This window comes from Hylobates moloch, unplaced genomic scaffold (genome assembly GCF_009828535.3).
Source record: "Hylobates moloch isolate HMO894 unplaced genomic scaffold, HMol_V3 SCAFFOLD_18, whole genome shotgun sequence".
NCBI classification, from domain to species: Eukaryota; Metazoa; Chordata; class Mammalia; order Primates; family Hylobatidae; genus Hylobates; species Hylobates moloch.
The window spans coordinates 59,890,861-59,905,244 of record NW_026652293.1 but is presented as its reverse complement, the minus strand read 5'-3'; the positions used below and the strand labels follow the sequence as shown (position 1 = coordinate 59,905,244).

At 42.3% G+C, this 14,384-nt stretch overlaps 1 protein-coding gene across 1 annotated transcript in view; it reads right to left on the bottom strand.

The window, feature by feature from the left end:
- Positions 1-9,789, bottom strand: part of COQ8A (coenzyme Q8A) — a 69,481-nt gene extending 59,692 nt beyond the window's left edge. Inside the window, exon 1 of the mRNA XM_058430790.1 lies at positions 9,780-9,789. The gene's annotated coding sequence lies outside the window, so the exon portion shown is untranslated. The remainder of the gene's footprint in view (positions 1-9,779) is intronic.
- Positions 9,790-14,384: the final 4,595 nt, after the last annotated feature.

The window sequence follows — 14,384 nt, the reverse complement described above, 5'->3', positions numbered from 1 at the left end:
TTCTTATTTTCTTCTTTATTAGTCTTGCTAGCGGTCTATCAATTTTGTTGATCTTTTCAAAAAAACAGCTCCTGGATTCATTGATTTTTTGAAGGGTTTTTTCTGTCTCTATCTCCTTCAGTTCTGTTCTGATCTTAGTTATTTCTTGCCTTCTGCTAGCTTTTGAATGTGTTTGCTCTTGCTTCTCTAGTTCTTTTCATTGTGATGTTAGGGTATCCATTTTAGATCTTTCCTGCTTTCTCTTGTGGGCACTTAGTGCTATAAATTTCCCTCTACACACTGCCTTAAATGTGTCCCAGAGATTCTGGTATGTTGTGTCTTTGTTCTCATTGGTTTCAAAGAACATCTTTATTTCTGCCTTCATTTTGTTATGTACCCAGTAGTCATTCAGGAGCAGGTTGTTCAGTTTCCATGTAGTTGAACTATTTTAAGTGAGTTTCTTTATCCTGAGTTCTAGTTTGATTGCATTGTGGTCTGAGAGACAGTGTGTTATAATTTCTGTTCTTTTACATTTGCTGAGGAGTGCTTTACTTCCACCTATGTGGTCAATTTCAGTAGCCGATTCAATCAACTGGAAGAAAGGGTATCAGTGATTGAAGATCAAATGAATGAAACGAAGCCAGAAGTGTAGAGAAAAAAGAGTAAAAAGAAACAAACAAAGCCTCCAAGAAATATGGGACTGTGTGAAAAGACCAAATCTATGTCGGATTGGTGTACCTGAAAGTGACGGGGAGAATGGAACCAAGTTGGAGAACACTCTGCAGGATATTATCCAGGAGAACTTCCCCAATCTAGCAAGGCAGGCCAACATTCAAACTCAGGAAATACAGAGAACGCCACAAAGATACTCCTCGAGAAGAGCAACTCCAAGACACATAATTATCAGATTCACAAAAGTTGAAATGAAGGAAAAAATGTTAAGGGCAGCCAGACAGAAAGATCGGGTTACCCACAAAGGGAAGCCCATCAGACTAACAGCTGATCTCTCAGCAGAAACTCTACAAGCCAGAAGAGAGTGGGGGCCAATATTCAACATTCTTAAAGAAAAGAATTTTCAACACAGAATTTCACATCCAGCCAAACTAAGCTTCATAAGTGAAGGAGAAATAAAATCCTTTACAGACAAGCAAATGCTGAGAGATTTTGTCACCACCAGGCCTGAACTACAAGAGCTCCTGAAGGAAGCACTAAACATGGAAAGGAACAACCGGTACCAGCCACTGCAAAAACATGCCAAATTGTAAAGACCATCGATGCTAGGAAGAAACTGCATCAACTAATGAGCAAAATAACTAGCTAACATCATAATGACAGGATCAGATTCACATATAACAATATTAACTTTAAATGTAAATGGGCTAAATGCTCCAATTAAAAGACACAGACTGGCAAATTGGATAGTCAAGACCCATCAGTGTGCTGTATTCAGGAGACCCATCTCATGTGCAGAGACACACATAGGCTCAAAATAAAGGGATGGAGGAAGATCTACCAAGCAAATGGAAAACAAAAAAAGGCAGGGGTTGCAATCCTAGTCTCTGATAAAACAGACATTAAAACAACAAAGATCAAAAGAGACAAGGCCATTACATAATGGTACAGGGATCAATTCAACAAGAAGAGCTAACTATCCTAAATATATATGTACCAAATACAAGGGCACCCAGATTCATAAAGCAAGTCCTTAGAGACCTACAAAGAGACTTAGACTCCCACACAATAATAATGGGAGACGTTAACACCCCACTGTCAACATTAGACAGATCAACGAAACAAAGTTAACAAGGATATCCAGGAATTGAACTCAGCTCTGCACCAAGCAGACCTAATAGACATCTGCAGAACTCTCCACCCCAAATCAACAGAATATACATTCTTCTCAGCATCCCATTCTCTGGTTCTTAAATGCTCTACTGTGTTGGGGAAGCCATCCTACTTGCCTAGTTGCTGAATATGTATTTTACTTTGTTCTCCCTCAGACAGTCACTGGATACTTGTTTCTAATTCACCTAAGTTTTGGAGTAATTTCCACATTTGGAACCCCGAGTTTTTAAACTAGAGAAGCAGCAAACAGGCGAGAAGCTGCAAACCATGAGCCGAGCCTAATTCCGACAATATGTTACCCACCCTCCTGTATACACAAGCAGGGTGAAGAGAGTGAAATTGTGAAGGGGAATTTAGAGAAGAGAGTCACCGGCCGGGCATAGTGGCTCACACCTGTAATCCCAGCACTTTGGGAGGCCAAGGCGGGTGGATCACAAGGTCAGGAGTTCAAGACCATCCTGGCCAATATGGTGAAACCCCATCTCTACTAAAAATACAAAAATTAGCTGGGCGTGGTGGCATGTGCCTGCACTTCCACCTACTCGGGAGGCTGAGGTAGAAGAATCACTTGAACCTGGGAAGCAGAGGTTGCAGTGAGCCAAGATCGTGCCACTGCACTCCAGCCTGGGCGACAAAGCGAGACTCCGTCTCAGAAAGAGAGTCACCATGTGCCCAAAACAGACAGCGAGACTTAGTTCAGAGCCTGCTGTGGGCAGGAAATGCCATCAAGGCAGGGTCTAAGCGGCTGCAAATAAAAGAATTTCAACTTCAAGGTGAGGACGGACCAAGGACACAGATTTTGCCAATGACCAAGAAGGTTAAATGTTAATATGAAATTTTAATAAAACAGCACAGGAGGGCCTGGCTCCTTTGGGTGAAATAAGCAATCCTGGAAGAGACTAAGAGGCGTGGACCTATAAATCTGAGTAGAATAGAATGTCCCAGTGGTGTCTGAACTTTGGGTTTTATTTTCTTTCCTTGCACCAGTGAGAGAGATGCCAAGCATTTCAGAGAGGTGCCTCCACCCCACGAACCCCAGGGGGTATGTGTGGCCAGGAAAGGGTGCACAAGGGGGAAGCCCACTGGGGGATTGGGGGACAGCCAACAAGGAAAATCTCCCGCTTTCTGGGGTGCGGTGGATCCCAGGGAGGAACAGAGCATAGGAATTCTGCATCCAGGCCCAGGCGCAGTGGCTCACACCTGTAATCCCAACACTTTGGGAGGCTGAGGTGGGAGGATCACCTGAGGTCAGGAGTTTGAGACCAGCCTGGCCAGATGAGCCAGCCCATCTCTACTACAAATATAAAAATCAGCTGGGCATGCTGGCGGGCACCTATAGTCCCAGTTACTCAGGCGGCTGAGGCAGGAGAATCACTTGAACCCAAGAGGCAGAGGTTACAGTGAGCTGGGATCACACCACTGCACTCCATCAGAGTGAAACACTGTCTCTAAATAAATAAAGAAAGAAAGAATTCTGCATCCACATGGATATCCCAAGCTACTTCTTATCCAAAGTCCTTGGGACAGCGAGTGACTTGGCAAATGGGGAAACTGAATTTAACTGAAGGGCAGAGCTCTGAGGTAATGGCCCTGGATCCTGAAAAGGAACACTCACGACCAAGTTCAAAGTGACATGAGTGATACTGTTCTCCCTGAGAAGTCACAGAGACCTGGGGATGCGTGTTGTCCACCAAACTGATGAGAGACCAGTGGCCTCTGCCTGCATGTGAAAGTCAGACTGGCCCTGCTCCCTCTTTGGACTATGTAAAGCGTTGGGTTGAACCCAAGGAGTCGGGGGAGCCCCACGAAGGAGATACTGAATTTCCCACTAATCAGGTAGATGGAGGCTTAAGCCAAGTTTCTTTATGGGAGAAAATAAAGACATATTCACCTTGCACCCTGACTTTATTATCCTAGTTCCTCAGGTATTATCTGAACTCTGAGATTTCTTTGTATTGGGGAAACATGTCTTGCCTTAGAAGCAACTTCTAGAACTTGTGCTCCAACTTACCTGGGCCATTTCTCCAACTCTTCCCTTGGCTTTCTGCCTCTGTGGCTTTACTCTTAAAGCTCTCCTGCCTCCCATACCCTCCCTTCTCACCTGTAATAATTAAAATCCCACTCACTCTTTAAGACCTAATTCCAGTGTTATTTGCTATGCGACACCTCTCTGATCACCTCAGAAACAATCTGTCTCTCTCCTTTACATTTACTGTACTTCGTTTTAGCATTTACATGTGTCATTTTTACATTACACCTAATAATAGTGTATTGTAGTTATTTGTCAGCTTGTCTTTTTATACCTAATAGATTGTCAACTGTGTATCTTTATATCTCTTACAGTGCCTTATACCTAGAAAGTACCCTTTAAATTAAAAAAAAAAGTTTAAATTGCTACCAAGGTGTGGTAGACATTGGGAATGTTTATCACCCATTCTCCTCCCCATTGTGTAGTCACCATCAATTTGAGTGGCATTGGTCTCACCCAGCTCTAGGGGTGGTGCCCGGTATCAGTCTGTTCTCATGCTGCTAACCGAGACTGGGTAATTTATAAAGGAAAGAGTTTTAATGCACTCACAGTTCCACATGGCTGCAAAGGCCCCACAATTATGGCGGAAGGCGAATGAGAAGCAAAGTCATGTCTTACATGAGGGCAGGCAAGAGAGCTTGTGCAGGAGAACTCCCCTTTATAATCTCAAGAGGAGAACAGTATGGGAAAGACCCGCCCCCATGATTCAGTTACCTCCCACCAGGTTCCTCCCACGACAGGTAAGAATTATGGGAGCTACAATTCAAAATGAGATTTGGGTGGGGTCTTAGTGATTAACATTGGGCTCCTTGTTACTTGTGCAAATTTCTGCAGCTGGCTTGAATTTCTCCCCAGAAAATGGGTTTTTCTTTTCTATGGCATCACCAGCCTGCAAATTTTCCAAACTTTTATGCTCTGCTTCCTCTGGATCACTTTGCTACTTAGAAATTTTTTCTGCCAGATATACCCCAAATCATCTCTCTCAAGTTCAAAGTTCCACATATCTCTATGGCAGGGACAAAATGCCACCAGCCACTTTGCATAGCAAGAATGACCTTTACTCCAGTTCCCAACAAGTTCCTCATTTCTATCTGAGACCACCTCAGCCTAGATGTTACTGTCCATATCACTATCAGCATTTTGGTCAAAGCTATTCAACAAGTCTCTAGGAAGTTCCAAGCCCTCCAAACTGTTCCAACCTCTGCCTGTTACTCAGTTCCAAAGTCGCTTCCACATTTTTGGGTATCTTTACAGTAGCACCCCACTACCAGTACCAATTTACTATATTAGTCTGTTCTCATGCTGCTACTAAAGACATACCCAAGATTGGGGATTTATAAAGGAAAGAGGTTTAATTGATTCACAGCTCCACATGGCGTGGGAGGCCTCACAATCATGGCAGAAGGAGAATTAGGAGCAAAGTCATGTCTTACATAGTGGCAGGCAAGAGAGTTTGTGCAGAGGAACTCCCCTTTATAAAACCATCAGCTCTCATGAGATTTATTCACTGTCACAAGAACAGCATAGAAAAGACCCTCTCCATGATTCAATTACCTCCCACCAGTTCCCTCCCATGACATGTGGGATGGGAGCTACAACTCAAGATGAGATTTGGGTGGAGACATAACCAAACCATATCATGCCCCCAGTATAAGTCAATCCCAACCCATTTGACAAGATGATAGGTTTTTGAATCTGAGCCAATCAGCACATGGCACACCCTCAATGACTGGTCCTGGGGTGGTCCAATCAGAAGGAAGCTCAGGACTTCTATGCAATGGCTGTAGGAAACAACAGGTCCTCTCTCCTTAGACGAGTTGTTGTTGGGTGAGTTGCTGTTCACAGACATCTTGCAACTGTGAATAAGCCAGCCCGAAAAGGAATCTAGCCACAAAAGGGCAAGGCAGACAGAATTAGAGAGAAATGGAACTGGAGCCCTGATTAAAGCTTATTAGAAGGCTGCCCTAACACTTAACTTTTCAGCTATGTGAACTAATATATCCTCTTCATGGCTTCTTTAATTACAAGCAAAGGCATCCTAACCAGTGCATTGGGAGTCCAGCATTATGGTGAGTATTGTGGGTTCATACACTGCACATGCACACATTGAACACACTTGTATACACACAGACACACAGACACACACACACACACACACACACACACACACACACACACACGACCTGAATCTTACTAGAGAGGGGAAAAACACAGACCTCCAATTCCTGGGATAGTTGCAACATTGATTTTACAAAATTGCACACTGTAAGGCTTTTGGTAACAATTACCAATGCATGGAACTAATGTCTTTGGATCATTTTTCATTGATTTCTGTATTAAAAACGATTTTGTAAGTTTAACCTGAATTCTTAAGAATATCTCAAACTCTGGCAAGTGGCAATTAATTATAAAAAGTTTTTTCTTTAAAAAACTAATATATTGTTTGTCACCTCTTTATTAGTATTTAAAGTAATAAAATCCATTTTTACCTTAATGTGATGTTTGTATTTTCAACATTTTCCTTAGAAAGTAAAATGAGGTTCTAATAATTGGAAGACGATATTGACTTTTCTTGACTGATTCCATGCCTTGACCTTATTTACAACTTTGTTTCAAAATTTTCCAACCTGTTTGTTTACTTGCTGCTTTGGCAAGCCTTCCTGAGTTTTTTCTCTAGGGGCCTAGCTCCTTATAAGCTTGGACTAAGTCTTGTGCCTCTTTCATAACCCATGTCCTCCCCATGCCATGCTGAGTGCAAGAGCTTACCAAGAGCTGTTGGACAGCCCATGGAAATTTCCACAGCAGCTGCTCAGCCCCAGTCCCCCCTCCCCATCTGGGACCTGGCCTGCAAGTCCTACCAGCCCAAGGACACTGGGCCTGGCTCTGGGTCAGGCTCTAGGTCTATTTATGCCTTTTTATCTCAGGCTTTGTGCTTTGGCACTCTGCACTCAGGAAACCTCCTCCCGTCCTCACCAGTCAACACACAAACACACGTCCTTATCTGGACAAGAGGAGAACAGTGGGTCAGATCCACAAACTCTTTCTCCATGGCTGCCCAGATGTCCCCAATGTCTCACCATCTTTCGTTTATTCTTCTGGTTGGAGGAGTAAGTCTTTTATTGGAACAAAGATTTAGGCCTTCTGCCATCAGACAAAATATCTTTATGACCACTGATGAACTTATTAATGAACATATTTCTCACATGCTTCCCCTTATTAGGAAAAAGCTATCTCCAAGGTGGTAGGAACCTAACTCCCCCAATATGTTCCCCTGAGCTCAGCTCTTTGACAGAACAAGTCATTGATAAACCCAACAGCCCCTGCAGGAGCTGCTGAGGGAAGAGCTGAGCCCTTGAGGGCCCAGGAGCACCTGGTACCTGAGGAGAGGGGTGAGGAGCTACCCTGCTCACTGCACTCTCTTCCCAGGCAAGGACTGAGGACACAAGGAATAGGAGCCAGGTAACCTGAGAACAGAGCAGAACATCCCTGAGGCACACTGTGTAATCTCTCTGGCCTCAGTGTTTTAAGGGGCCAAATTCCTGACCTATCTACTTAATTCCTTATTTTTTTTATGATAGTGAGTAGTACTAGTATTTTACCGGTGGCCGTGTTTATTATGTAATTTGGATGTCAGCGGGAGCCTCCCTAGATAAGATTGGTTCAGACTTCTATTCTCCACCCTTTGGAAGTCTAAATTCCTCCTCAAAAGTTTGGCCAGTTCTCAGGAGGGAGGCCAGGGCAGAAGGCGGGCAGAGGCTCACATTTACAGTCCACCGCTGGTTCTCAGCCCCTGCATCTGGAGAATTGGGCTTGTGGGCTGTCTCACCATCTGTGTGCTGTCCCTGTCCAGCCTGGCACCAACTCCTTGGGGGAGTGGAGGAGATCTATGCAACAACTTCAAATGAAATATTGGACACCACTGTTCTCAAAGCCTCTTGAGCCATCCGGTCCCATTAGGATTTTAGGCTGGCTCCCCTCACAGAGTGATCCAGCTGGCTCTCCTCATCTTCCCATCTCTCCTCTTTACCCCTTCCCTTTTATATTGCTTCCAGAACTCCAAATCCTTCCCCCTTTATTCTGTAGAGTCATTTATTTCTCTACCATTACTTCTGCCAAACTCAGCCATTCAAACCCACCAAGTTGCAGAGAAGGATGTTCCATTCGGCAAGATCTACCTTCGTTACGTACCAGAAACTGTGGTTATGAATGGTTTTTTCTCAATTGTATTAAAACTTGAAATACAATTTCTGCCAAATTCTTGCCAAAATGACAATTCCATTTCTCAGAAAGCAGAGAAAATGATAAAGAGAAGCACCATTTTGGATCTAATTCTGTACCGCTAGGGGAACCTATTGGTCAGATGAGGCTCCTGTCATCCAGGAGCCTGGGACAGCTGGACTCTGTACCAAGAGTTAGGAAGGAGAATCCCAAGGTATTTGGAGAAAAATTAGGCATGCTTGATCTCATGATCCAAGACAAAGGAAAGATAGCTCAAGCAGAAGCGATGAGGTTATAATTGCAAATGGGCCCAGAGTGGGCAAAGAGAAAACAGGTCCACAATCCAACACAACTATTGGGGGGTGAGTGGTTCAGCAGGGTGCTCCTCCTCCACACTACTGCTCAACAAAAGCTCTGGTCTCTTCATCATGCGACTTCCAAGGTCGCCCTGGGTGTCGTCTCCACTGCATGCGGGGGTCTTAATGGCCAGGCTGGCAGAGGCACACATCACTTCTGTCCACACTTCACTGGCTGGCCCTCAATGACATGGCCACAGCTGGCTGCAGGGGAGTCTGGGAGATGTCCCCCAGCTGTGTGCCTGGGAAGTAGAGGAGAGCACGAGTTTTGCCCAGCGCTGACATTCTCTGCCACACACTCCTTTGGTTTCCCTTATTAAAGAGAATTATGGCTAGGGTGGAAAGTTGAAGAGCACTATTGGAAAGAGAAATTGAAGCTCCAAGTACAGAAGGAGGCAGTAAGAAAGCACCTTGCTGCCTCAGAACAACTCAGGTCTTCTGACCTGTATATGTCATATTCAAGGCTACTGAGGGAGCTCACAGATCAGGATACTTCATTTTTAAGAAAGCTTCATGAACAGAAATATTGCTGGAAGACTGATGAGGCAGGCAATGTCTTCCTGATTTTCAAAAAGGCTAAGAAATTAGAATCTAAAAAGTATATTAAGGTGAGCTTGACATTAATATGGGATGAGTGGCTAAAAGAGAGGATGAAATGGGTGGCCTTGAATATTCAGAAGGGGAAGAATTGGCCACTAAGAGCCAGCATGTGGCCCAGGATAACCTTATTTCCTCTTTCAGATGAGTTAGCCTTAACAATGTTCATATTCTTAGTTTTAATAATACACCTTCAGGAAGTTATTTTGCACAAGAAGATGTTCAGCACAGTTTTATTTGTAATAGCAAAAACAGATACAAGCTGAAAGTACAGCAACAGGGGAATTACTATGCAAATTATTAACCATTGATACGAGTTATCATGCAGCCTTCGAGATTGTTTTCAAAGAGTATTTAATTATGTGAGAAATACTTATAAAAATTCTTAAAAATTTAAAAATATAAAGAAAATGTAAAAAGCAGAAATTAAAAACAGGACTACCATATGATCCAGCAATTCCGCTACTATAATATATACACATACAAAGAAAATGAAATCAGTATGTCCAAGAGATATCTGCACTCCCACATTCATTACAGCATTATTCACAATGGCCAAAAATGGAATCAACTTGAGTGTTCATCAGTGCATGAATGGATAAAGAAATTGTGGTATATATACACAGTGGAATACTATTCGGCCTTAGAAAAGAAGGAAATCCTGTCATTTGCAAGAACACGGATGAACCTGGAGGCATTATATTAAGTGACATAAGCCAGGCACAGAAAGACAGATACTGCATGATCTTACTTACATGTGGAATCTGAAAAAGTTGAACTCGTATGGGAGGCTGAGGCAGGAGAATCGCTTGAACCCGGGAGGCAGAGGTTGCAGTGAGCCAAGTCGCACCATTGCACTCCAGCCTGGGCAACAGGAGTGAGACGCCATCTCAAAAACAAACAAACGAACAAAAAAAAAAACCACATTAAATTCGTAGAAGCAGAGAGTAGAATGGCGGGTGCCAGGGACTGGGAGGCAGGGGTTGGAAAGGTGTTAGTAAAAGGATACAAAATTTCAGTTAGATAAGAGGGATAAGTTCAAGAGATCTATTGTACAACATGGTGTTGTTGATAGAAAGAGTCAAACTCTGTAAAATATTTGAAGAGATTTATCCTGAGCCAAATATGAGTGACCAATGACCCATGACACAGCCCTCAGGAGACCCTTAGAACATGTCCCCAGGGTGGTCGGGGCACAAACTACTTTATATATTTCAGAGACATGAGACATAAAAACATGTAAGATATACATTGCTTCAGTGCAGAAAGGTGGGACAACTTGAAGTGAGGGGAATTCTAGGTTCTATGTAGATTTAAAACTTTTGATTGGCAATTGGTTGAAAGAGTTATTATGAATAGAAAGGAACGTCTGGATTATGATAAGGGGTTGTGGAGACCAAAGTTTGATCATGCAGGTGAAGCCTTCAGGTCGCAAGCTTCAAAGAGAAGAGATTGTAAATGTTTCTTAGCGGACTTAAGGTCCTGTGTTGATGTTAAATGCTCGTCGGCTTTTCCTGAAATCCCAAAGGGAGGGGGGTATAACGAGGCATGTCCGACCCTCCCTTCCCATCATGGCCTGAACCAGTTTTTTAGGCTAACTTTGGAATGCCCTAGGCAGGAGGAGGGATCCTTTCAGATGGTTGCAGGGCCTTCGAATTTTATTTTTGGTTTATATAACTATAGTTAATAACAATTTATTGTATTGAAAATTGCTGAGTAGGTTTTAAGCGTTCTTACTACAAAAAATGATACATATGAGAAGTAATGTGTGTGCTTATTAACTTGATTTAGCCATTCCACAGTGTAACAACATGTTGTACATGATAAAGATATATATTTTTGTCAATTAAATTTTTTTTTAAAATTTTTAAATTAAAAAAAAACAGGAGGTAACAGAGAAGGTATGATTTCAGTGATGTGAAAAATACCAACACAGAAAAAAAGCTGAAAGAAAAATGCTGAAATGTTAACAGTAGTTATCTCAAGATGGCAGAATTTTGGTCATTGTTAATTTCCTCTAGGTACTTTCCTGCATTTTGCCACAGTAGGTATGTATGACTTCTACAAATAGAAAAAAAAAAAAAAAACACACACACACACACCCTATTTTCTAGGAAAAAAAAATCATAAGGCTGGTAGATCAGGGCAGTGCCACATATTTCTAGGCCATCTTGCTTTTTACAAGGCATTTAACAAAGTCCTTCACTGATACTCATATACGCTGGTGGATGAAATTGTGCACCAAGTTATTATAAATACAGGTGGTTGATAATCCTTGAATGACCATCCCCAGTCCAGAGTTTGGACTCCAGGGACAGAAGCAGGTCCCTGTTCTACTTAATATTTTTACCTGCATTTCAGGTAAACACCTAGAGCTGCGACACTGTCCAGTATGATATCTATTAGCCATACGGGACTATTTAAATTAATTAAAATTAAAGACAAGTTAAAATTCAGTTCCCAGTTGCACAAGCCTAATTTCAAGTGCTCAAAAGCTGCATGTGGCTAGTGGCTACCATATTGGACAGCACAGATCTGGTACATTTCCCTGTTCACAGAACATTCTGTTGGAAAGTGCTGCTCTAGGGCAGGTTTATCAGTTTCACAGAGGACACGGGCTGAAGGAGAATGATCGCCACTCCTAGATGATCATCACAGGCTGGAACAATGAGCCAGATCTAAACAGATGAACTGGAACAGATGTAAGTATAGTATCCTTTCATGTGGGCTCCAAAATACAGCTGCTGATGTATAGCAGAATTGTAGGGGAAAATTAATTGGTTGGAGACAAACTCCACAAGCATGTATAGGGTAATGCAGTTACCCAAAATAATGAGATCTTGAGCTGAACTAGTGAAGTATAATGTTCAGAACAAGGAAAGTGATAGTTCCAAGCTATATTGGTCAAACCACACTGAGAACTCAAGTGTTTTTCTTCCAGTGGTATTTTCAGAACTAGAATTGGCTATAATGAAATTGTTTAAATGGAAAGTACTATTTTTATCACTAGGAACTGCTATTGGACACAAACAGATTGTAGTTAGGAACTACCACAGTGTATGGGGGAAAGGCTTCTGTGAATAGCCCAGCTACTTGGTTTTAGTGGCTGTATACTTTGTTTACTAAATAAGGGAGAAAATGAGTCATAAAAGTAATAAAATTAGTGCTACTGGTGAGAAAGTTAACAATGTGCTGCTATGGAGAGAGAGAGAGAGAGAGAGAGAGACACTACTACAGTTGGACAAAAGCCAGAGGTACTTTTATAGCTTTACAGCAATACTACTAGAGCTATAAAAGCCAACTTTGTTATCAAAATTCCTGCAAGAAAAACAACTTTGTTATTGTATACATCTAAAACTTTCTTTTTTGATGGGGTCTTGCTCTGTTGCCCAGGCTGGAGTGCAGTGGTGTGATCATGGCTTACTAACAGCCTCGACCTCTTGGGCTCAAGTGACTCTCCCACCTCAGGCTCCTGAGTAGGCATGTGCCACAGGCATGTGCCACCATGCCCAACTAATTTTTTTGTTGTTGTTGGTGGTGGTGTTTGTAGAGACAGGGTCTCACTCTGTTGCCCAGGCTGGTCTCGAACTCCTGGGCTCAAGCGATCCTCCCACCTCAGCCTCCTAACCTTGTCTTTTTCCCCTCTTAAAAAAATTTAGTTCTTATAGGTTTTGATAATGTGTCACTTCCTAAAAATGCAAATATTATACTATAAGAAAGCAGACAGAATTGTGTTGAGTTTTTTAGTCCAAATGAAATGCTGACAAGCAAGTCAAGAGAAAAGGGAACAGAATAAATACAATTCAAGAAACAATGACAAATAAAGGATATTTAGAATCGAAACTAAATATACATTTCACCATATATTTATGCGCACCCTGGAGAAACAGTGTTATTGGAACTGGAATTGGATTTCAGCTCAATACAAGGAAGGACTGTCCAACAGTCGGGGTAATGCGGTGGGCTGCGGAAACCATACAGGGAGGTGGCAAGGCTGAATTCCAGAGCCAGGCCAACCTGAGTTTGCATGCTGACGATTTCTTGGTATGTGACTTTGGCCAAGTTACTTAGTCTTCTAAGCCTATTTTTTCATCTGTAAAAGACGATAGCACTACTTCTTAGTGTTGTTATGAATAAAGTGAGATAATACATGGTTTGTGCATATCACAGTGCCTGGCATAGAGCAAACCCTTCGTAAATGTTATCTAGTAATTGTTATGATTCTTAATGATGGTTAATGGTGACTGAGCTCTGTCTACCAGCAACCTGGAAGTCAAAAAGGGATATGTGAAGAGGGTTCTACAGTCAAATCCATTTGATAAAGGTTGGAGTAATCAAAGTTCGACAGGTTTCTTTACTCTGTGGCTTCTCTGAGGCTTTAATACACAACCCATCATATTTAACCACAGAACCCTTTTTCATGGAGCATCTTGAGGGAAGTGAGTGTTTTGAACACACTTTGGAAAACACTGAATTACAGGACTTCTGAAATTCTTTCTGACTCTAACTTTGAAAAAGTTGTGAATTTCAAATGCAGTGATGTTTATAACTGGTGTTTATTGAGCACTTACTATTCAGCCAGGTACTGAATTAAGCACTTTAGAAACCTAATGTCATATTATTCTCTCAGCAACCCTGTAATATTATTGTCTGCTTTCTACAGTTAAGAAAATTGAGACTCAGAGAGGTTAAGCAGCTTGCCCAAGGTTACACAGCTAACACATGGTAGAACCAGGAATGTTACCTTGCCTATCCTTTCAAAGCCCTGCTCCTCTTAGCCAGTAGGCCACACTTTATCAGAGACTGCTGATTTTTTTATGTATCATTGTGTTGACTCAACACAATGATGAATATTTGGGGGGGTAAAAACCAAAGTGAAGTTGGCATTATAGTAAAGGGGAAAGAGCACAGACCAGGAGCCGGGAGGGTCGGATTTGAACCCTTGTGTTGTGACTTCAGAGCTTATGCCCTTTCCACTGACCAGCATTTGAGCCAGCTCCTTCATGACAGGTTGCTTTAAGATTGCTGGGAGAAGTCATAGGAGCCGCTGGCTAACAGGATGTAGAGATTATGTCTATGTTAAATGACTGCAGGGCTTTGCTTTCATTGCTAGAGATGTCCATGACTTGTTCTGATAAAAAAATAATAAATAAATGAGGCCCTAGTTTTGGGAAAAACTTCACATATGCCCTTTACTTCCACCTTAATCCAAGACTAGAGAAAAGGTGGCTCCTCTCCCCTTCTCACTTTACTGCATGAGAACCACGTGCTCCTGAACAGTAAGTGTTCTAGGGTGCTCTTTCCCTGCAGGCAATGGCAAGAAGGCCTAACCCTTCCAGGTTAAAGCTCAGGATCTGGAA